The following is a 22,776-nucleotide window of genomic DNA, read 5'->3' as shown; positions in this document are numbered from 1 at the left end:
TGGGTGTGGGTTTCTAGTCAAAGTGTTGTAACCCAGTTATTTTATATTTCTATTGGTCAAGTGTTGTGGCAACAAACTATTTGGAATTCGACCCAACCAAATCGAAGTTCATTATAAATCGAAGTTTTGTATATTGAAGTTTTGTAATTGAATATTAGTGGGAAATCATTATGGGAGTTCCCCCTCTCATTTATTGAAGTGTTATTTCTTTATTTGATTTGTGTTGTTTATGAATGAATGTGATTATTGTTGAAGTTAAGTTAATTGAAATAAACTGTAATTGATGTTAAGTTTTGAAGTGTCTATTGTACAAAAATTTGATTGAAGACTAATTCTACAATAATAAGATATCGGCCTCACTACACAGTACATACACTATTAACAATAATCTACAAAATCCATAAATCTAAAAAGAAATAAAACTTTAATAGTGTAGAATTTCAGATTTTAAATATAATTTTATAAGATCTCTTGTGACAAACTATCCTATGGAATATCTATGGAAGTTTATGGATCAACTATAGACATAGTTGTAGATTACTGTGAAGGAAAGAAAAAAGGGAAGGAGTAGGGCGAGTGAAGGAAGATGGAACGAATTTGGGTGGCTTTCCAAAGGGGAAGAAACTTCTTGTGTGTTGGTTGTGCAATGAAGAGCACATGACCAAGGATTGTCCATTAATGCAGAAGGTGGTAGCCTTGCAACAAGTCAAGAAGGAAGAGAGAGAACAATGTTCTTGTGCACCAGTTGGACTTAAGAAGGTTTCGATAGTAGCTACGGTGAAGGAAGCTACCTCGAAACATGATTTGGAAAGGAGGAAGCTAAATTTCTTGAAGATGGATGTAGTTGGGAGTCCGCTGATGGGTGTGTTTTATATTACAATGACTCACAACATCGTGAAGGAAGATGTGGCTAGGAGGTTGGGACAAAGGTTCTTTCCAACCTGTGCATATTTTAAAGTGGTGAATTTAGAAGGAAGCAAAGCCCTTGGGATAGCAGAAGATGTTGCAATGAAGATTGGAAGTTGGCAAGGAAAGGTTGACTTCACTATCATTAGGATGCATGATTATCAAGTAGTACTTGTCATAGAGTTTATGATTGAGTAGAAGGTTGTGCTGGTACCGCATTTGGGGAAACTGTTCATTCATGCAGGAATGAACGAGCCTACAATCGTTGTTACAGTGGGAGTTATGGCAGGAGAATGCAAGATGACAACCATTCGTGTGTTGGTAGGACAACTGGAATATGAGGTTCATGAGAGGTTGGACCGGGTTACATTAATTCTACATTTACTTGTGCCTTCAACCATAGAAATCACCCATAGATTTTTTTTAAGTGGCTAAAACATGTTGTTGTTTTTTACTTTTTGAAGGAATTTTAGAATAGGTTTTCGCTGATTTAATATCATGACTGTTTTGGAATAATTTCTCATTGGATAATCATCTAGTGAAGTATCTAAAATAGCTCCAAAAAATTATATAACTTAAATCCATATTTAATTTGAATAAAGACCATAATTCATAGGACACATATCATAATAAATTGATGGTCATTTTGGTAGTAACATAGGTGACTATAGATTTTGTTTGGGTTTCTCATTGAATCCTACATTTCACCTTGTAAAACTCCTTTATATTAGACTTCTCCTTCATCGAAAAGAGGAAAGTTGGCAAGGAACCGTAGACTTGACTATCATTAGGATAGATGACTATGAAGTGGTACTTGGTATAGAGTTTACGATTGAGTTGGAGGTATTGCTAGTATCACGCTTGGGGAAACTGTTCAATCATGCAGAATGAAGGGGCCAACGATCATTCTTACCGTGGGAGCTATGGCAGGATAATGTAGGATGACAACCTTTCATGTGGAGGTAGTGCTTCTGCAAACTCTAGCAGGCCTTGAAGAGGAAGATCCTACATAGTACAAACTAGATAGTGGGACAACAATAGGGTAGAGGCTTGTTACCGCTCAATCTAGCAGAGGTACTAGGAGGAGTTCCAAAGGGGAAACTACTAGAACAAGTGGAAACAATGGGACAAGGACCCACCGTCACCTCCGTCGATGCCCCCTACTCTTTATGGAATTTCATCGATGGGAGGAGTCCTGGTATAAGGAAATCACAAGGAGGGATAAGTCAATGATAGGATATATAGTGATTTCTAAGGCCCATTCACAAGAGAGACTCAAATAATAGGCTTGCTTGCTTTAGGGGCAAGGTAAGGGGCTCTCTAAGAAAGGCTCAATAGAGGCTAGACCTAGGGATTGGAGGTATTTCTTAACAAAAATTGTCCTAGAACTAATACTCTTTGGGAATACCAGAATCTCTCTTAAGGTCTTATGAGATAACAAACATGTAAAAGTTTGGGACCACAAGGGACAAGGGGGTCTAACTGCTTGTCCAATGTGTGGACAAGGGGAGGGGGAGGCTAACTCATTGTTGACCCCGATGGGAAATATGTGAAAAGGGGTTATAATGAGTGGAGGGGAGTGATGTATGCGATGTCGGGAAGCAGGACCACATAACCAAAATCGGGGTTTCCCATGTGCCACTCCTAAAGCTAGTAGCCACTAGAGGAGATCCCACAAGTAGGATACAAGGTTAACCACCAAGTTGGACAAGGGGACAAGAGTATAGCCCAAGCCCATTCTTTGAATGCCCCCACTAATCCATGCCCGGAAGTGTCCATGATAAGTAAGCAAAAAAATACCCAACTACATAATGAAAGACGTACCTTTGGTGTTGGAAGGCCCGCCTTCAAACATATGATGATGAAGATGGGCAAGGGTGCATAATGGCCAACTCAGGTGGCAGAGATGATGGCACATACAGGTATCTGGTGGTTGCTGGGTGCTAGTTGAAGACAATCTACGAGAAAAAAATTCTCCTATGGGTGTCACCCACACGTGGTGGGTAACAAAGCGCAATGTTAGCTCAGCCAAAACCCCCTGCACTTTACGAATTTTCACGGATGGAAGGAGTCTCGGTAAAGGAGGAACCACTTATAATCAATATGCTAATGATAAGGTTGAAAGTGACCCTACTAAAGCTCTTTCAAAGAGAGGCACAAGAAAGGTACAAGGCTTAAATGAAGAAAATCACTCTCAAACAAGAGCCATAGAAAGGAAATCTCAAGGGCTACAGTTTTGAGGTTTTCGATAGTAATAGGTATTCAAAAGGTCAAAGCCTGAGGGAGAGGGTTTCTTACAATGATATTCATCTAATCCAAGGCTCATGAAACCCTCAAGGAAGTCCTCAAGTTGAGGGAGAAGAAACTAGGGTTCTCTCTTAGAATAATACCTTGGGCAAGAGATTTTATGAATGAAATTTGAGTGGATTCCCACTGTATCGATAGGTTAAGTTGCATAGACCTATCTCTTGATGTTTAGGCTCTCAAATCTAAAAAAAGCTTCTTCCCTAAAATTTCCCTCCAAGCCCTAGCTTTTCACCCTAGCCTTAAAAGGACTGAATTTGAGGAGAGTAAATTATGGATAACATTTTAGGTTGATCACCAAAGACTTGGACAAGTACCTTGCTCGTTTGGGTGTATGGAGTCATGGATGTCAAAGATTGGCCAATCTTGCTCTTAAGGAGGCTGAAAATTGATGCCCTAGCTTATTTTCCAAGCATTTACCCTCTCAAGGATTAATGGAGTTTAATGCATTTCTTCTAAGTAGCATTCAATAGATATTTATCAACAATTAGGGCACAATTTAGAAATACTCATTCCATACATTTGACATGAAAATGAAAGACCTTCAACAATAGAGCACTTACAAGACAATTTTGCAAGAAAATCCATCCATTAGCTCCAAAATATGTCCAAAAATCAGCTCCAAATATAAAAAAGAACAAGTGCGAGTCTCTCTAAGGAGGCTAAAATCCCATGTGTGATAATGATGAGGGATTAAATGACATCTCTCTAATATCTATGAGGTGTAGCATAACCTATTTTTCTTACAAACCCCTATAATAATAAAAAAATGGGCAAGAGAAGTCTCTAGGTCACTGGTCGACCTAGTAACCAAAGCGAAAATCAAAATACATCTCCAAAAGATGTTTGAAATGCTGACATCATGCATATGTAGGACTCTAGAGGGCATGCGTTGAGGCCTTCTTGTGTCGAATGAAGTCTAGAGGGTCTCTAAAACTGTGATGGAGGGGTTGGCCCCTCTACCTTGGTGCAAATGCTCTTGTTGACCCCCAAATGTGTTTTGGGGCACAAACTTGCTCTCATGGGTGTCCATGTGGCTTAATCTATGTGTTTGCTCCAATGTGGAGGGAATCGAAGATGGTGTTAGCCCTCCTATGTCTTAATGAACAAGACAAACCTCATCTAGGGCTCAGATTAGCTACCACACCATGTACATATGCTAAGCCAACTGGGGGCTAACTAGTCTAAGTGCATCCTCCCATGAAAAATGTAGGGAAATGTGCAGAAGCTATGGGTGCTGAAGGTGCTAATGCATGCAAGTGATGCTCTATGATTTTTTGGGGACCCTTGGCTCCTAATGCCTCACCTGTGGGTGTCAATATGATCCTCTGGTGGACATGGGTCCAAGATAAGTTGCGCAAACCATAATGAAACCACGTGCATATCACAAATAATATCCAATGCTGCAACCTATGACATCATGTAAATTTAATCATTTTTGCATCTAAGTGAACCAAACTTGCAAGTAATGGGAAATGTGACACTTCATACAAAGTTTCTCTTCCAAAATTTAGGGCCTTAGTCACATAAAAGTGTTACCTCCCTAGGTAGGAGTGGCTAAAAGACGACTGCTAATTTTTCTTGGGGCTATATTGTTCTTTGCTTTGGTAATTGAATTTCTTCATTAACACATTAAGTTTCACCCCATAACATCATTCATATTTACATCATTATTCAACATCATATGCAACTATATAGAAAGAACAATATCATCATCATCAATGCAACGAAACATAAGGGAACAATAGAAGAAAAGAATTGACACATAGATACACCAGGATTGGTCGAAGACCAGTGAAGAACCCATTATGGGGAAAACCCTTTCAAATTATTCTTCTTATTAGATTCTCATTGAATGTTTCAGCAAAAGAGAGTACAATGATCCATATCTTCATCCATAACTATCCAGCAAAAAAAAATACACAATATCCATGAAATGAACCCAACAATGCTTATACTCAAGGTTCTAACTTTGAAGCCTGTAATGAACTATCCCTGTCTGTGGTCACTGAATGAAATCTTTGGACAACTGAAATTTCATCATTTAGGTCCTAGACGCACGGAGAAGGAGTCATGAACAGGAGGGCCGAATTGATTAAGAGGGCTAAATAGTTCTAAGAGGTAGAATTGGCTTGCAGAAGTGAAGGAAATAATTTTTGGTGCTTTGCTAATTACAACAAGCAGTTTATGTATTATTTCAATTATATTTTTGTTGGAGATTACTAAAATCCTCGTCTGCAGAACGATAGTAGATCTGAGAGCAGAAGATGCTTAGCATGTTGATTTAATAATAGAATTCTAAACTGATAATTATTTTTGATGATTATGATCTTTTCACATTGTTATTTAATATTCCATCATTCATTAATTATACAGAAAACATCAACTATACAACATTTGAGACAAAAGGATCATAAAGAGAACCACACAAGAACACGAGATTTACCATTGGAAAATGTTAAATTATGGTATGTTCTATGCTTAGAGCAGTTTATTATTTTTCTTCTTACTAGCCACAGATTAGCAATCACATATACATTAAGTAAAGTGCAGATAGAACATTAAATGATCAACAGAAAACAAGCCAAGACAAGAGACACAAGATGTGGCAGCTAGCCAGGGACAAACCCCAATGCGGGGAAACCCTTTGATCAAATCTTCTTTTATCTTCAATAGTTCAGCAGAGAGAAATAGTACAAAATCTGGGTTCTGTAATTTTATATCAGCAGTAGCAAACCCTAGATCAGCAAAGTCAAACTTGGTCAAACTAGTTGAAATTGACCTCTAAAATGCTTGGTCAAATTCTGGTCAACTTGTCCTCGAACGACCTGAAGAAACAACCCCAAAAGTACAGTCAATTTGCAGATTTCTGAAGTCAACTTGCAGCCCTAAACTAGGGCAGTCAACACTGGACAAACCAGAGGTTAGATCACCTCGACTTTCGTGCCAAAATCTGCGGCTTGCCTAGGAGAGGCAGCCACACCCAATCCGCACCCCTAGATGGTCAATGCTTGGTCAACGCTAGTCAAAGAGATGACCTGCTGCCCTAGCGTCCTTCTTTCTGCATCTTCCTTTCCCTAGGACGTCTTCCTTTTAGCCACACATGTGAGAGAGAGAGGCTCCTTTTATGCGTAGGAGAGAGAGAGAAGATGAGTGAATGAATTGTCCAAATGAGGGGAATGCTCCTTGTATTTATATGCAAACGTTGAGGTTGAATAGACATGATTGTTGGGCTTCTGAGCCTACGTAAGTTCGCTGGCCGACCTTGACAATTTGTGCATAATCAAAATAAATTCATATCTCCATAAATACTTACCGGAATTGGATGATCTTTCGATCAATCCTACACCTCTCGACGAGAGGAATCTAGGAAAAATATCAGCAACCATAAATAAGGTGACCCACATGGAGTTGGCCCTAGTTGCCAATTTTAACACTCTCTCTCAACTAGAGAGAACTCCATCTGCAATCCGTCTGACCGTTGCTACTATCCATCCATCAAATGCACTGTCTTGCACAGCTTGACCCCACTCTGCTCTACTTTGTTTTACTCTGCTCTACTCTGCTCGAACTATGAAGAAGAAGAAATGATCGAGGATGTATCATACCATCCTCCACTGACCCGAAGTCAGTCTCAGAGTGTGTACCACTCTCACTGATCCCAGATCAATGGAGGTCATCCTAGCATAGGGAGTACGATAGATACAACGATGCGTCTATCGATAGTACTACTAAGGTCCCTATCCTCGTTTCCCTGCTCATTGATCAGATGAGAGGTAGTTCCCATGAGTCCCAGACTGCATGGGTAGGATGCCTCGACAGGAGAACTAATCATCCTATCCACAGGAGAACGAATCATCCTGTCTAGTGGATGCCACGGAGAACTAATCATCCTGTTCCACAGTCGCCACGGAGAACGAATCATCCTAGCCCACAAGAGAACTAATCACCCTGTTCCACGGTCGCCACAGTGTGTCACAAGGGAAGGTTGAACCTTTTACCCTGTACATAGTGCTCCACCAAGGGATGGTGAGTTGCCCTGTGGTCACATGTCGCTCCAAGAAGTACCCTGCGCCCCCTCTGGAGCTCCCAGATCTCAATTCATCATACACGACCTTAATAAGAGGGTCTCTAAACGACACCAAGCCATTCTCAGAAAGTCAAGAATTTGACCTTTCCTAGGGGCTTTGTCAAGATGTTAGCGACCTGTTCATCTGTACCGATATGTTGGAGCCTTATTGCTCCTCGCTGCACCATATCTCGAATATAGTGGTACCTAGTATCGATATGCTTGGAGCTATCATGAAATACGGGATTCTCTGATAAACGGATCCTGCTCTGGTTGTCACACAGGATCACGGTGATGTCCAATGTAAATCCAAACAGCTCACTGGAGAGTTGTCGCAACTAGACTACCTCAAAGGAGGCCATGTTAGCAGCAATGTACTCTGCCTCGACGGTGATTAAAGCCATCGACTTCTGCTTCCTACTCATCCAGGATATCGAGGTAGATCCCAAAGAGAAACAGCACCCGAAAGTGCTTTTTCGGTCCACCACACTGCCTGCCCAATCAGCATCAGTATACCCAAGTAGTCTGACATCTCCGACAGTGTATCTCAACCCATGAGTGATTGTACCACGAAGATATCTCAACAGATTCTTGGCACCAATCCAATGTGAGTGGTGAGGCTCAACCATATGTTGACTCAATGTGTTGACTGCAAAGCATATATCCAAATGTGAGTTCACTAAGAACATTAATGCTCCGACGAGTTAACGATACTCGGTTGCATTTCGTAAAACAGGTCCGGCAGTACTACCGCTTAACTTCTGGAAGTCAAGCTCCATCAGGGTAGTTACGGGCTTGCAGTCCACCATGCTGAATCTCTCCAATATATTCACCACATATTTTCCTTGAGATAGGAAAATCTCCCCTGGTTTCTGCCAGACTTCCAGTCCTAGGAAATAGTGCGTAAGTCCTAGGTCTTTCATCTCGAACTCAGAAGCCAGCTCCCTCTTACATTCATGAATAAGAGGGTCTGCACCTGTTAGAAAGAGGTCGTCAACATATAGCACCAATATGAGAGGCTTGTCATCTATAACCTTAAAGTAAAAGTTAGGGTCGGCTTCACTCCTAGTGAATCCCAGCTTCATCAAGTAGCTATCGATCCTCTCATATCATGCTTGGGGTGTTTGCTTTAGCCCATAGAGGGACTTCTTCAACCTGCACACGTGAGATTCTCAATCGTAAATCTCAAACCCTTCGGGTTGCTCCACATAGACCTCCTCTTTGATCGAACCATGTAAGAACGCAGTCTTGAAATCCATCTGATGTAGGTTCCATCCTTGCAAAGCAGCAAGGGCTATGATCAAGCGGATGGTGGTATATCAAGCAACAGGTGCAAATATCTCGTCATACTCTATACCTTCCTTCTGGGAGAAGCCATGAGCGACAAAACGAGCCTTATACTTTTCTGCACTTCCATCAACTACATGTTTATCTTGTAAAGCCATTTTGAAGTGACAACTGCTTTGTCTTGGGGTCTGGGGACCACATCCCAAACATCGTTTTTCATAATGGACTCATATTGATGCTTGACGGCATCTGTGAATGACGAAGGCTCATTTTGGATGATCGTGCTCATGATGGTCAGGTATCCCTGATACCTATTCGACTTCTTACTTTCACGGAAGGTTCCTTGGTGTGCAATGTGTCCTTTAGCATCATCAAGTGTCCCCCTAAGCCATGAAGGTCTCTTCCAAGAAGAGGAAGGCTCTTGTGGAGGAGGATCAATAGGATCCATAGGTTCTTCCAAAACGAGCATCATCTCATCTTCCTTTTCCTTCGGTTCCCCTGTGTCAGCTTCTTTAGATCCCTTTAAAGTAGGAAGATTGTCTACTTTGCTAAGAGCCATATCTTCGTCAAAGGTGACATCATGACTAATCTCGACTTCCCTTTGACCAGCTACATAGATTCTATAGCCCTTAGTATTTTTGCTATAGCCCACGAAGATTCCTTTCTTTCCAGATGCACACAATTTATTCCTTTTCTCTTTCGGCACATGAAAATATACAGGGCTTCCAAAAATTCTAAATTGAGATACATCAGCTTTCTTACCAGTGAACATTTCTTCGGGAGTCTTGGATCCCAATGCTTGATGAGGGCATTGGTTTTGTACATATAAGAAGGTATTTGCAGCTTCAACCCATAGAAACTTCAGAAGTCTTTGATCATGGAGCATAGCACGGACAACTTCCACGATTGTATGATTCTTCCTTTCCGCCACACCATTCTGCTCAGGAGTATATGGTGTAATAGTCTCCCTCTTCATGCCGGCCACTTTGCAAAAGTCATGAAACTCATTGGATTGATATTCAGTCCCATTATCAGTCCTTAAGGTCTTGATCTTCCTTTTAGTTTGATTCTCGATCAAGGCTTTGAAGTGCCGAAACCAAGAGAACACTTCATCCTTCTTTTTCAAGAAGTATATCCAAGTCTTGCGAGAATAATCATCTGTAAAGGTGAGGTAATATAAATATCCTCCCAAGGAGTTCTCAGGCATCATACCGGATATGTCTGAGTGAACCAATTGCAATATATCGGAGGTCTTAATTTGGCTTGAGGGGAATGGTCCCCTTTTGAGCTTTCCTTCGGTACATCTTGGACATACACCTTCTTGCTCTAATTTGAACTCGGGTATTGCGGTCACCATTTTTCTTACATCAAGTAGAGCTTTATAATGAAGGTGAGCAAACCTCCAGTGCCATAGTTCGGACTGAAGAGATGTGTCACAAGACATGACACCCAACGGACTTGCTCTGACCTGATATAATGGATCAACTCGAAACCCAAGAGTAAAAGCATCTTCAGATTTCTTTTTCCATACATGTACTTTGCCATCGCTGAAAGCCACCTTATAGCCTTTGTCTTCCACTGTCGAAATGGACACCAGGTTCTTTTTGAGATCAGGTACATATAATATATCTTGTAAGTGAATGGTATTACCCTAATTCAATTGAAGAGTGACATTTCCTACACATTTCATGGGATATTTTGAATTATCTCAAAGAACAATTTCCAGGTTGGTTTCCTTCTCTATCAAATTATAGAGAGCTTCTTTGTAACTAGTGAAATGCCTTGAGGTACCACTATCAATAAGCCAATTTCCCAGCGAGTCTAGGAAAGCAGTAGTAGATAGAGCAGCTGGTAGATAATATTCATCTTGCTTATTGTTAACAGTGTTAGATTCATACCTGGAATTTCTTGCCTTCTTGAATGGTTGTCCTCTTCCTTGATTTTTGGTACTTCTTTTACCTCTGCCATTTGACCCGCCATCCCTTTGATTGCCTTGAGAGGGATTTTGATCATCATCCCGGAGTGAGTCCCTTTTATCAGGGAACTCTCTAGCATAGTGACCCGTTTTATTGCAATTGTAACATCGTCCTTTTCTTCCACCCTTTGGTCCAGCCTTTCCTTTGAATTTAGCCTCAGAATTGTTTCTTCTTTTAGTATAAGAAGAAAAGGCAGAGGGATGACCTTTAAGTATGGGCATTTCTTGCCCTTCCATCCTCGTTTCTTCTTGAATGCATCTAGCCATTAATTCCTCAAATCCAGGAATTACGTTATTGTTGAAAAGAGTAGTCCTGAATATATACCATTCAGATGGCAGTCCTCCAAGAGTTGTGAGTGTCATTTCCCTGTCAAGAATTACTTCCCCAATAGATAGGAGATCGTTCTTGATTTCGGTGATCCTTAAAAAATATGCTTGCATACTCTCATCTTTGCCCTTCTTAATTTCCTTAAGCTTATTTCAAAGAAACAAGACTTGATTTGCATCATTAACTTTAAATAAACTCACCAGTCTATCGTAGATTTCTTTGGAGGTGTTCAGCTCGGAAACATAGGCCACCAAGCATTTGTTGATAGAGTCACGGATGATCTTCCTTGCTTTGACTTCTCCCTTGGTCCATTTGTTCCTAGCAACAGCGGATGCATTTGATGGAGGCTCAACAATCCTGCCTCTCCCATGGTCCAACACTTCCTACTCTTCTAATGTTAGATCGAGAGACATCTTCCACCCGTGATAGTCAAACTTCTCATGGAGTTTGTCTTCAGCAGGGAAGTGTGTTGAGGACCCCATGATTCCTTTAAGATAGCCTTGCCAACCTTCTCTTCGGTGATTGCTCTTGCTCTTGCTCTTGCTTGGGCTTTGTCTTCACCTCAGCTCTGGTACCATGTTAAATTATGGTATGTTCTATGCTTAGAGCAGTTTACTTATGTTTCTTCTTATTAGCCATAGATTAGCAATCACATATACATTAAGTAAAGTGCAGATAGAACATTAAATAATCAACAGAAAACAAGCCAAGACAAGAGACACAAGATGTGGTGTCTAGCCAGAGACAAACCCCAATGCAGGGAAACCCTTTGATCAAATCTTCTTTTATCTTCAATAGTTCAGCAGAGTGAAATAGTACAAAATCTGAATTCTGTAATTTTATATCAGCAGCAACGAATGTTGGATCAGCAAAGTCAAACTTGGTCAAACTAGTTGAAATTTACCTCTAAAATGCTTGGTTAATTTCCGGTCAACTTGTCCTCTAACAACCTGAAGAAACAGCCCTTGAACAACCCGAAAAGTACAGTCAATTTGCAGATTTATGAAGTCAACAACACTGGACAAACCAGAGGTCAGATCACCTCGGCTTTCATGCCAAAATTTGCAGCCTGCCTAGGAGAGGCAGCCACAGCCAATCCGCACCCCCAGATAGTCAACGCTTGGTCGATGCTGATCAATGAGATGACTTGTTGCCCTAGCGTCCTTCTTTCTGCGTCTTCCTTGCCCTAGGATGTCTTCCTTTCTGCCACACGTGTGTGAGAGAGAGGCTCCTTTTATGCGTAGGGGAGAGAGAGAGAGAGAGAGAGAGAGAGAGAGAAGATGAGTGAATGAATTGTCCAAATGAAGAGAATGCTCCTTGTATTTATATGCAAACGTTGAGGTTGAATAGACATGATTGTTGGGCTTCTGAGCCTACTTAAGTTTGTTGGCCGACTTTGACAATTTGTCCATAATCAAAATAAATTCATATCTCTATAAATACTTATCGGAATTAGATGATCTTTAAATCAATCCTACATCTCTAGACGAAAGGAATCTAGGAAAAATATCATTAGCCATAAATAAGGTGACCCACATGGAGTTTTGCCCTAGTTGCCAATTTTAACAGAAAACCCACAATGGGGAAAAACCCAACGAACCTTTTCCTTTGAGAATTATTGCAAAAAGCAATATATCAAAGTCAAATAACTAACAAGATGACCAACCATCAAGGACCAAGTCAACCCTCCACAATTGTGTCCACAAAGATCTCTGTAACAAGGTCTCCATATGACTGACAACTCTACCTCAGAATTCACACTATGCCTTAGAGATATACCTCAAAAAACAAGTCTCCAAGAGGACTGAAGCTTTTCCTCTATCTCAACCTTAGATTATGCTATAGATGTTTGCATCATACCTCGGAATATGTGCCTTAGACTTTGCATGGTTGCACACTGTAATGTGCCTCAAACCTTCGCACAGTTCCATAGAGATATATCTTTAGATTTTGCATTATTCCATAGAACCTTCACACTATTCCACATAAGATGTACTTTAGAAAACACGCACAAGATTCAACCTTCTTTTATTGGTAGAGCGAGCAGGTATCCTCTTGATTTTCGTCCTTATGTTCTGTTGACCACTACGTGTCAACTTCCCATAGCAGTACACCCCCTTTTTCTTCGCAAAAGGGATAGCGCTTGATCGATATGTCCATGCCATTCGACAATCATCGTCGACCTAATCGTGTTATGTTGTAAACCCAATCTGCATGTGTAAATTGTAAATAATCTTAGCAAATATGAGTCATATATGTAAATTGCCTAGGTGGACCTAATTTTCTAGTGATAATCTACGTTTCGGAAGGTTTTTTGTCTCACCGATCCATGATCGGCAGAGTTTTCCTTCAGCCTAACCCCAAAGCCGGAATGAACTTTGTCATTAGAATCTTAGGGGAATCCTAGTGCGTTAATCTGCTAGATTATATTTGGTCGCATAACTAGGTGGTCTATGAGGGTCTATGTCAAATCGGTTTTCTCCCTTCGGATGTAAAATTGTAAAAGTTATGATGTAAAGTGTCTTGAGGGTTAGAAAATGTTTTCGTCCCCTCATAAGTCCTAAGTCCTAGGTCCTAGGGAATTTTTCCAAAGGCTAAGTTCGAGGATCCATTTAAAAATATAAAATAAAAAACAATAAGAAATAAAAGATATAAATAATAAAAAAATTAAAAAATACTAAAAAATAAAAAAAAAAAAAATTTAAAAAAAATAGTAAATTAAAAAAATAAAATAAATAAAAATATAAAAAATAAATAAAAATTTGAAAAATAAAATAAAATAAAATAATAAAATAATAACAAGTCAAAATTTTGAGTAAATAAATGCAGAATTTTAATTGTTTAATATATTAAAATGCATTTAAAAATTCGACAGATAAGATTAAAAGAAATCTTGATCCTCATCGACGGTCGAGATCATTTTGACATGGATCACTTGAACTAGCCGTTGGGAATTTTTCCTTTAAATAGGATGTTAGGGGTCATTTGAGATCAGATTAGATCGGAGAGTCTGGTGTTAAAGAAAGCTCTCTTGTAGTAATTTTTTGTGCAATAAAGAAAGACTTTGGGGTTAAAAATCTTGCTGGTGTTACTCTTCTGAAAGTGCTGTAAGATTATTTATTTTTCTGCATAATTTTATTTTCAGCCATGGTTAATAGCTTGATGAAGATTGATTTAGGCATAGGTATCTTGTCTGATCTCTGGGGTTTGAATGATAGTGTAGATTCTGAAATATAGTGGCAGGTATCTCCATTTGATCTGGATTTCACTATTGTTTTTTCCCTCTATGTTAATGGTTGATTTTAAGTTGTGCATGAAATCTTTTTTTTTAGATTACCGGTCGTTAGGAAAAGTTCTCGGCTAAACCAGCCAACTCCCAGATTGTGTTTTCTGAAAGAGCCCAGCCAGTTCTTGATCTGGGTCTTATCATTTGATTTTTTTTATGAATGCATGAAGGATTTTCTGAAGTAGCTCACATTAAAATTAAATTCTGATAATATTACTGTGATTATTGACAAATCTGGTTGCTTAAGAGTCTAAAAGTTGTAAATGTTGTAATTATTTCGCTGATTTAGGGTTTCAGTTTTGTTTTTTGCACATATTATTTCTGGGTTTTCTGTTTTTGCCATTGCAAGCTGCAAGTACAGGCTTTGAAAATTTTTCAGGGTTTCCATCAGGCAATTTGAAGTGGGAAGGGTTTAAAGATTTCGGTTTCTCTGCCGCTCAAGGAAATTTTTTATTTTCTGACAGAAAAGATCATTTTTTTTTATGCTATCCTGATCTGCAAACCTTTCCGCGAGCTGGCTGTTCATTTTCTGCCACTACTGTCCAGATCTGTGTCCTTCCCACACTGCTCCAGAGCTTGCAAAAACAAAATTTAAATCCCTTCTTCTGTTGCCAGATCTGCACACGGTCTTTATCAGGCTTATCCACTCTGGCAGCCTTTTCTCTCTCTGCGTTTTCCTCTTCTGCTGCCCACGTTTACAAGATCTCTTCTACGGTTCCTTCACGCTGCCGCGATCCATTGATCCCATTCAAATTTTTTACGTTGCCATCAACCATCAAACGCATGCTGCACCCATCGTTCTCCCTTTCGCTGCTCATCATCTCTCCACACCTACAAAACATATAAAAAAAAGGCGGCCATCTCATGCAGCCTTCAACGCTGCCCTTCACGCCCACCGTCCATCCAGATCTGCAAAACGCCCATCGCACTTGCCATTCCCTCATCCGTACGACCTGCACACATTGAAAAACAACAACAAAAAACAAAAATTTCGATTTGGTAGGTTATCGTAAGTTTTCCCTTGTCCTTTTTTATTACATGCGTTGATTAATTTTAAGTTGGGGTAGCGTATTATTTAGAGTTTAGCTTTTATTTTATTTCTCCTAAACTTTGCTTAGCGTTCTATAAATTTTCATTACTTTTCCTTTTATTTAGATTTTAATTTCTATTCCTTTTATTTAGATTTTAATTTCTAGTATTAGATTATTGCTAGTTTAGATTTTTATTTGATTTTAAATTTAGGTCTGAGTTTTATTATTTAGATTTAATTTTCAATTTTGTTATATTAGGTGTTAGTTCTTTTTTTTTTTAGCTTAACTTTTTTAATTTTAAGTTTTAGTTTAAATTTAGATTCACCTTTGTTTAAATTTTAATTTAAAAAAAAATAATATCAAAAAGTTTGAAAAAAAAATCAATTTCATTTTTAGTTGTTAGTTTAGTTTTGTTTGAAAAAAAAAAAGTTTTAAAATATAAAAGAACTCTTCATTTTTTTTGGGATTTTAATTTAGAATAGAGTTTAGCTTTATTTTGATTTTTTTTTTAGGATTTAGTTTTAATAATTTTAAATTTCATTTAGTTTACTTTAGTTTAGTTTCTGCTTAGAATAGTTTTGTTTTATTTTTATTTTTATTTCATGAAAAAAAAAAAAAAAAAAAAAAAAAAAAAAAAAATAATAAATATAAAAATAAAAACAATAAATAAATAAATATTTTTTATTTTTTTAGGACTTTAGTTTAGATTAGATTTTATTTAGGATTTTAGTTTTGTTTAATTTTTAGATTTAAAATTTTATTAAAAATATATAAAAATTAAAAAAAAAAAAAAAAAGCTAATTAAAAATTGGAAATTCTTTTTAAAGTTTTTTTCTCTGTTGTGGTGAAATTAAATGTGCTTAAAATATTTATATCTGGACATTAACTATTTGAAATCTGGTCAGCATTTAAATTTCGTGGTTGTTTAGAGCATTCATTCTTTAGAAATTTAATTGTTGGATCATTATTAAGGTGTTGTACGTTTGTTGAATATCTTACATCGCTTGGGTTAATTGATGGTAAATGATTGTTAATGAGTTCATATTTCTGCAAGCATTTGATAAATAATCATTCAGTCATTAACTCCATAAGGCACTGGTCTATTAACTTAATAAAATCAATTAAGTGCTTGTTTCTCCTCGTGTCTCCCAACCCAACTGGTCCACAGTTGGTTCCATTGTCCCATAGGGTCTACCCCGCTTAGCCACGGGAGACAGGCTTAAACAGAGAGATTGGGGATCAGGGTGACAGCCCCCGGTCTGAGCGTTGTCATGACAATCTGTGCGACAACATGTTCCTTGTTTCCTTTGCTTGAACAAAGATAAGATGTGTGATCGAAGTGTGTCTTTGGAAGAGAGAAAATAGGCACAATTTATAGTGTTTCATCCATGCAAAAGGGTGTGTCTCATGGGCAGGCCCACTGGTCACTTGGAGGGCCAACTTGTTCACATGTTGAGCTAAATGCAAAATTCAAATTTTCGTTTTTCTTGCTTTGGAAGAGGATGCTTTATGTTTTTTTTTGAATACATAAAAAAATATTTTTCTTTTTCTTGCAAGCATGAAGAAGATGCTTCATATAATTTTCTTTTCCAAATACAATTTATATTTCATGATTACAAGTACAAAAGAATGTTGATTTGTGGTAGCATCAGATGTGCTCTAGCCACGAAATTTGGTGGAGAGGTTGGGGCACATGAGATCTCCAATACCCAGAAATGGTTTGGGCAGATTCTAAACAAATTAAGAGATATTAAAATAATTAATATTTTTAATAGAGTCCCTAAGTCTAAACTTAGGGAAAATAAAATATTAATGTGTATTAATATGAATCTGTGTTAGAATGGTTCAAAAGACATGGATCAAGCCAGATCTAATCTTAGCCATTGATTAGAGACTTAATCTTGGTCGTTGAGATGTCAGCACGAAAAATATAAGAAGAGGCTTGAGGGTCACTTGGAGAAGTACACCAGATGATCAGTCATTCTATTCTCTAGAGCAAGGTTTGCTAAGAGAGATAGAATCAGTGATAGGGAGAGCAACTGAGGGGCATTGAGTACAGAGAAACAGAGAAGGTAGAGATTGTGTCGGGAGAGCAGTGCAGTAGCTAAGGAGGTTGACGCAGAGCCAATAAGGGCTCACGCAGGGCCACGTAGAGGCAGCCAAGTGTTGCGCAGAGCACCAAAGGGGTTAGTGCAGCTAGCGCAGAGGCTGCCAGAGCTGACGTAGGGCCTCCTGGGGCAAACAAAGGCCTAGAAAGGCTGACACAGGGCCAATGTGAGACAGAGAAGGGTTGATGCAGTGCAGATTGGGCAAACGATGGGGTTGCAGAGTAGTTTTGTGCTGAGGAACTATCGGAAGGGTTTTCCGGGGTTTCAGCGAGGAGATTTCTCTCAAACTGTGAGCTATTGCTGCTAAGGAAATTCTTTGTTCGGTAGGCCAATTTCGGCACCCAGATTGTACTCATATTGTTTAATAAGAAAACCCTCAAATAACCGCACCGGTTTTCCCACATTGGGTTTTTTTGGGGACATTGGTCCAAAAATAATGGTGTCATGTGGTGTGTTTGTTCTTGTTTCTTTTAGTTGTTGATCTGTAATATGTTGATCATGCATTGGTGTTTATTTTTAGTATTTACTTTGTAAATAACTTGTTAAAGAAAAATAACAAGTAGGTAGGAATAAATCAGAAAAAGTGCATGAACGGTTTCTAAACTAAGTAAACTTAGAAACTTCAACAAAGAATATTATGAAGGCCGGTGTTAATTTTAATTAACAATGGTATGTTATATGCTGGCAACAATTCCTTCAATGTCCTTTGGTTAGGCTAATGACAATTTTCAATTTAATTTCCGATAGCAATCACATTAATCATCACATTGACAGAAACTGTAGATAGAACATGATGTTGAAGAATCTAGGGCAATTAGGTGTAGAGTGATTCTTTGGGACTAGATAACAATTTGTGAGGTCTTTTTACAATTTTTATTTGTTAGCTTAATCTTCTTCTTCTCTTATTAATGCACGTGTGTGCTTCATCAAACTGTTATCAAAACATAAAACAAGAACACAAGATGTTGGCTCTCTGCCAGGGCCAAAACCTCTCTTCTCTTGAGAGGAAAACCCTTCTGTAAGTTTTCTCTTATTGAAGCTTCTTTCTTGACCAATTCTAAACCTTAGACCCTTGACTAGAAGATCCTCCAAGCACAAGTCCAGTCCTTCCTTTTCTCTGCACTATGTTTCCCCGACATTTTGTCCACCTCCTTCCGGCACTTCGTTCCTTCTAAAATTGGCAGTTAGGGCCAAACTCCATGTGGGCCATCTTATTAATGGCAGGTGATATTTTTCTTGGATCCCTCTCATCGAGAGGTGTAGGATTGATCCAAAGATCATCCGATTTCGATAAGTATTCATGGAGATATGAATTTATCTGTGTTATGGCCAGCAACCAAACAAACCCCACTTGTGCTCAACGTTTTAGTATAAATAGAGGTGGCCTTCAAGTCATTTCTGCACACTCACTTGGAATCTCTTCCTCTCTACTTGTCTTTGGGTTTTAGTAGGAGGAGAGATCCTAAGGGATAATGCTACTGTAATGGAGAAAGGATCTACGCTACCCTAATAGAGATCTATGCTGCCCTAATGGAGATCTACGTTGCCCTAATGAAGAAGCCCTAGACGCAGAAAGAAAGGGAGATCTAGAATGGTGAAGGAAGCCTACATAACGCAACAAGGAAATATCTAATTGTTGGTCTAGAAGAGACCCTATCCGTTGTCCATAAAAGGTACCTATACGCAGCCCTAAGGAGAGAGACCTGTACGCTAATCAAAAGAGCCCAAGCCGCAGTCTTGAAGGAGATCTAGCCACAGATCTAAGAAGCCCTAGCCGCAATGAACAGGAGTTCTAATGCGCAACAAGAAAAGATCCTAATCCGCAGCAAAGAGGGAGCCCTATACGCAGCTAAGAAGAGACCCTAAACCGTAACAAAAGAAGACCTAGCCGCAGATCAAAGGAGCCTTAATGCAGCGAGTAGAAGCATGTTGACAACGTGAAAGAATTCGGGTTGCTGTAGGTGACAACGCAGTAATAGAAGCTGTTCTAGGCATGTTTTGAGGACTGTTTGCAAGACATGGAGCCACAGTCAAGAGGTGAGGCTGTGCGTTAAAGAAGTCTGCACTCAAGTCTAAGAATAGATCAACGTAGGGCTGAATTGTGTATGTTTTTGGGTGTTTCCAAGAGCAGTCAGCTAAGCCGAGATCTTCAAGGAGGAAACTATGATGTTTGAGTGTCATTTGGGCATACCAAAATCTACAGCTAGTTGTTGTGCTAGGCCGCGGCCATAGCACACAGCTAGAGGTTGTGATAAAAGCAGTCTAGGGTGGACTAGACCTTTGGAAGGCATCTTGGCATGAGAGAATTGTCTCCAAGGTAAACCGCTGTCCTAAAAGGACTTATCTCCTGACTGTGTGGTAGATTATAAGTCATGCCCTAACCTAAACACAGTCATAACAACAATGGTAATTGGTGTAGCAGTTGTACATTGGTGCAGCAATGGCACATGGGAGCAACAATACATAGCACAATGTACAGTGCAACATAGTGCACATAATAATAGTGATGGTAAAGCATGATGCAACATTGGACAGCTACAAGCACGAAGAATCATTTACAACAGCAGCATGGTAAAGCATGGACAACAACAAGTACAGTGTTGCAAGTACATTGGGACAACAGTAAGCATGGTGCAATAGTGGCACTATGTACAATAGTAATAAACACTGGGACAACAGCAGCATGAGGTCTAGCATTATGATGACGGGTGCAGCACGGTGAGGTGTAGCATCATGATGACGAGATGCAACACAATGATAGGTGAAGCAATCACCTTGGAGAATTAGTTGAAGCAACATGTCTTCAACTGTTCTCATGTATCGTCATCCTAGGAGATGATCTATGCTCTTATCTAGGTAAGTCAAAGTGTTGACTTCTATTGTAAATGTACTATCTCTCTCTCTCTCTCTCTCTCTCTCTCTGCTGAGCTATTAAAGAACATATAAGAAGAATTGACGAAGGGTTTCCCCACATTGGGGTTTGTCCCTGGCTAGTGCCACATCTTGTGTCCTCTTGTCTTGGCTTGTCTTATACGATTTATATTTATGTTCTATCTGCAATTTACTTTTAACACTAATGTGATTGCTAATCTAGAAAAGATGTTGAGCTAATTGTGAAAATTGAAATAAATTGCTCTAGCATAGAACATACCTAAAATTAACAGTTCCTGTAACGACCCAGCTAAATTGATCCATTATATAAAGTTATAAACTTTATAATAAAACAAATGTGATGAAATTTAAACCATAAATATGTTAAGTTTTATAAATACAATTTAAATTTATAAACATATATAAGTTAAATTTTATAAAATATATAATTAAACTTTATAATATATATATATATATATATATATATATATATATATATATATATTAAATTTACAAAATATATAATTGAACTTTATAAATATAAATTTTATAAACTATATAATGGAACTTTATAATATATATATATATATATATATATATATATTAAATGTTATAAGATATATAGCTGAACTTATAAATATACATATGCTAAGCGTAAAACACAACCATATGCTATATCATACTTAAAAATCATTACAGGATCCATTAAAGAAGGGCGCGTCCAACCAACTAAAAATTTATAACAGAGCGCCTTTTTGCGAGGAAAATATCTGAGGGTTAAATTGCATGGAGGGCGTGTCAAGTCGAGGGAAGGCGGTGGCTGCAGGTAGGAGGGCGGCCACCGCCAGGGACGTAGATAAAAACCGGCAACCTGGATCGAGAAACGGGGGGGGGGGGGGGGAAACCAGAGTGGGGCAGAGAGAACCAGAAGCAGAAATTCACCAGGAGAAAACCAGGAGAAGATAATTATCCATTGGAAGAGCTTTAAGTCGTCTGAGGTTCTGGGCACGGAGGGACAGAGAGCTTCTGTTGACCAGCTTTCTGGATTGAGAAGCTAGGTTTGCTCAGTCTGGTTGGGTGGTATTGGTCTCCTGGAGATTGGATCAACATAGCCACGGCATCACCAACAGCAGAATCACCAGTCCAGTAGCAGAATCAACAGCAGTTAAGGTAAGTACAAATTAATTCTTCAGGCTTCTGTATTTCAGATTTTAGTTACTGTGTGTGAATGAGTATTACACATGGTATCAGAGCTAGTTGTTCAAACTCTTTTCGACCTTACAGGCCCACAAATCCGCTGTTCTTTGGTATATGGTGAATGAAATGGATTTCTTTAATTGCCCTTGTCTGCGTTCTTTCCTTTCCCTGTCAGCCGTATCACCTGTTGCTGCAATAACGCAGGAAAAATAATTCTGTTCCTGTGCTTTGGATTCTAGCCTTAGGGCATCATTCCGGCACTGCAGCAATTGAAAATACAAAGTTGTTTCCTGCCGCATTTTCACTGAAATTAGATAAGACGGCTATGTTCTCCGTCATCAACGATGGGATCGAGTCATTTTTAAAGGGCCTTGTAGAATTTCCACGATTATTCGTCTTCGAAATCTTTAATTTATTTTCTAAACCTAATGTAATTACATCCAAGGCCTCGAATGGTGGCCTGGATCGTATTTCCCCACGAATTGCGGCATGGATCGTATTTTCTCGCAATTGTGGTTTTTTTTTCTTTTGTTGTTTAAAAGAAAAAAAAATTGTTTCCATGAGCGGGATTAGAACCCGTAACCACTGAGGATTCTGCTGTTTCAATAAATCGGTGCTGTTCCAATGAATCGGGCACCAACAGACTGCCGTTGCAATAAAAAGGCCAACCTCTGCTCTCATCGTCTGTTGCTTTGAACAACGATGGTGGGAAAAGGTGCCGTTTCAATAAATCGGCCACCCAGCCTGTCTACCGGGATGCTGGCCCCTGATCCTCAACAAGTCATTGCCGCAGCGGCAAGAACAAAGGCTTTGGCTTTGTGACGTACAAGTCGCGTGCTGGTGTTCTGGCTGCTCTCAAGGAGCCGAATAAGAAAATCGACGAACGGGTAACGGTCTGCAAGCTTTCTGTGAATCGCGGGCTTCCAAGTCAATCAGTTGGTCCCAATGTCGAAGGAAATCAGAGTAGGCATTACTAAGATGACTAACATAAGAATTGAACAAATCACCAAGCCCTCTACTTTCAGCATTACCCCACTCTTGAGCCTTGGGGTAAACAATGCATATTTCAAGATTGTGTGACAGCCTCAGCATTTTGCTTGTATGCCAGCCTTGAGAGTATAACTGTATGAATGAGACATCTCATAAATCACTGCATTACATACGAGCAGTGATAGGTAGTTTAAATTCTGGTTCCTTGAGCAATAGCGCATGTATCTTCAGCCATGATCAGAGATGTATGGGACTTATATAACTGTTCAAACAAATGTATGTGTGAAACCTTCCCATTTGCATATCATCCATCAATTCTGTTTTGTACTATGGAGCTGAACTCATAATTATAAGCCTAGAAATGTCATTTAATACTTGGAAGTTACAGTATATTAATACAAGATATATGCTCTATGTAATGGGT

General features: G+C 39.0%; 2 pseudogenes; both read right to left on the bottom strand.

The window, feature by feature from the left end:
• The window catches only part of LOC149165229 (serine/arginine-rich-splicing factor SR34 pseudogene), a 55,899-nt pseudogene extending 40,923 nt beyond the window's left edge, over window positions 1-14,976 (bottom strand).
• A 52-nt stretch (window positions 14,977-15,028) lies between these two features.
• LOC149165228 (transketolase, chloroplastic-like) overlaps window positions 15,029-22,776 on the bottom strand; it is a 31,588-nt pseudogene continuing 23,840 nt past the window's right edge.

Source organism: Pinus tabuliformis, chromosome 5_1, assembly GCF_031772625.1.
Source record: "Pinus tabuliformis cultivar Carrire ecotype Pingquan chromosome 5_1, CPIR1, whole genome shotgun sequence".
Lineage (NCBI taxonomy): Eukaryota > Viridiplantae > Streptophyta > Pinopsida > Pinales > Pinaceae > Pinus > Pinus tabuliformis.
This window is presented reverse-complemented; position numbering and strand designations above follow the sequence as displayed.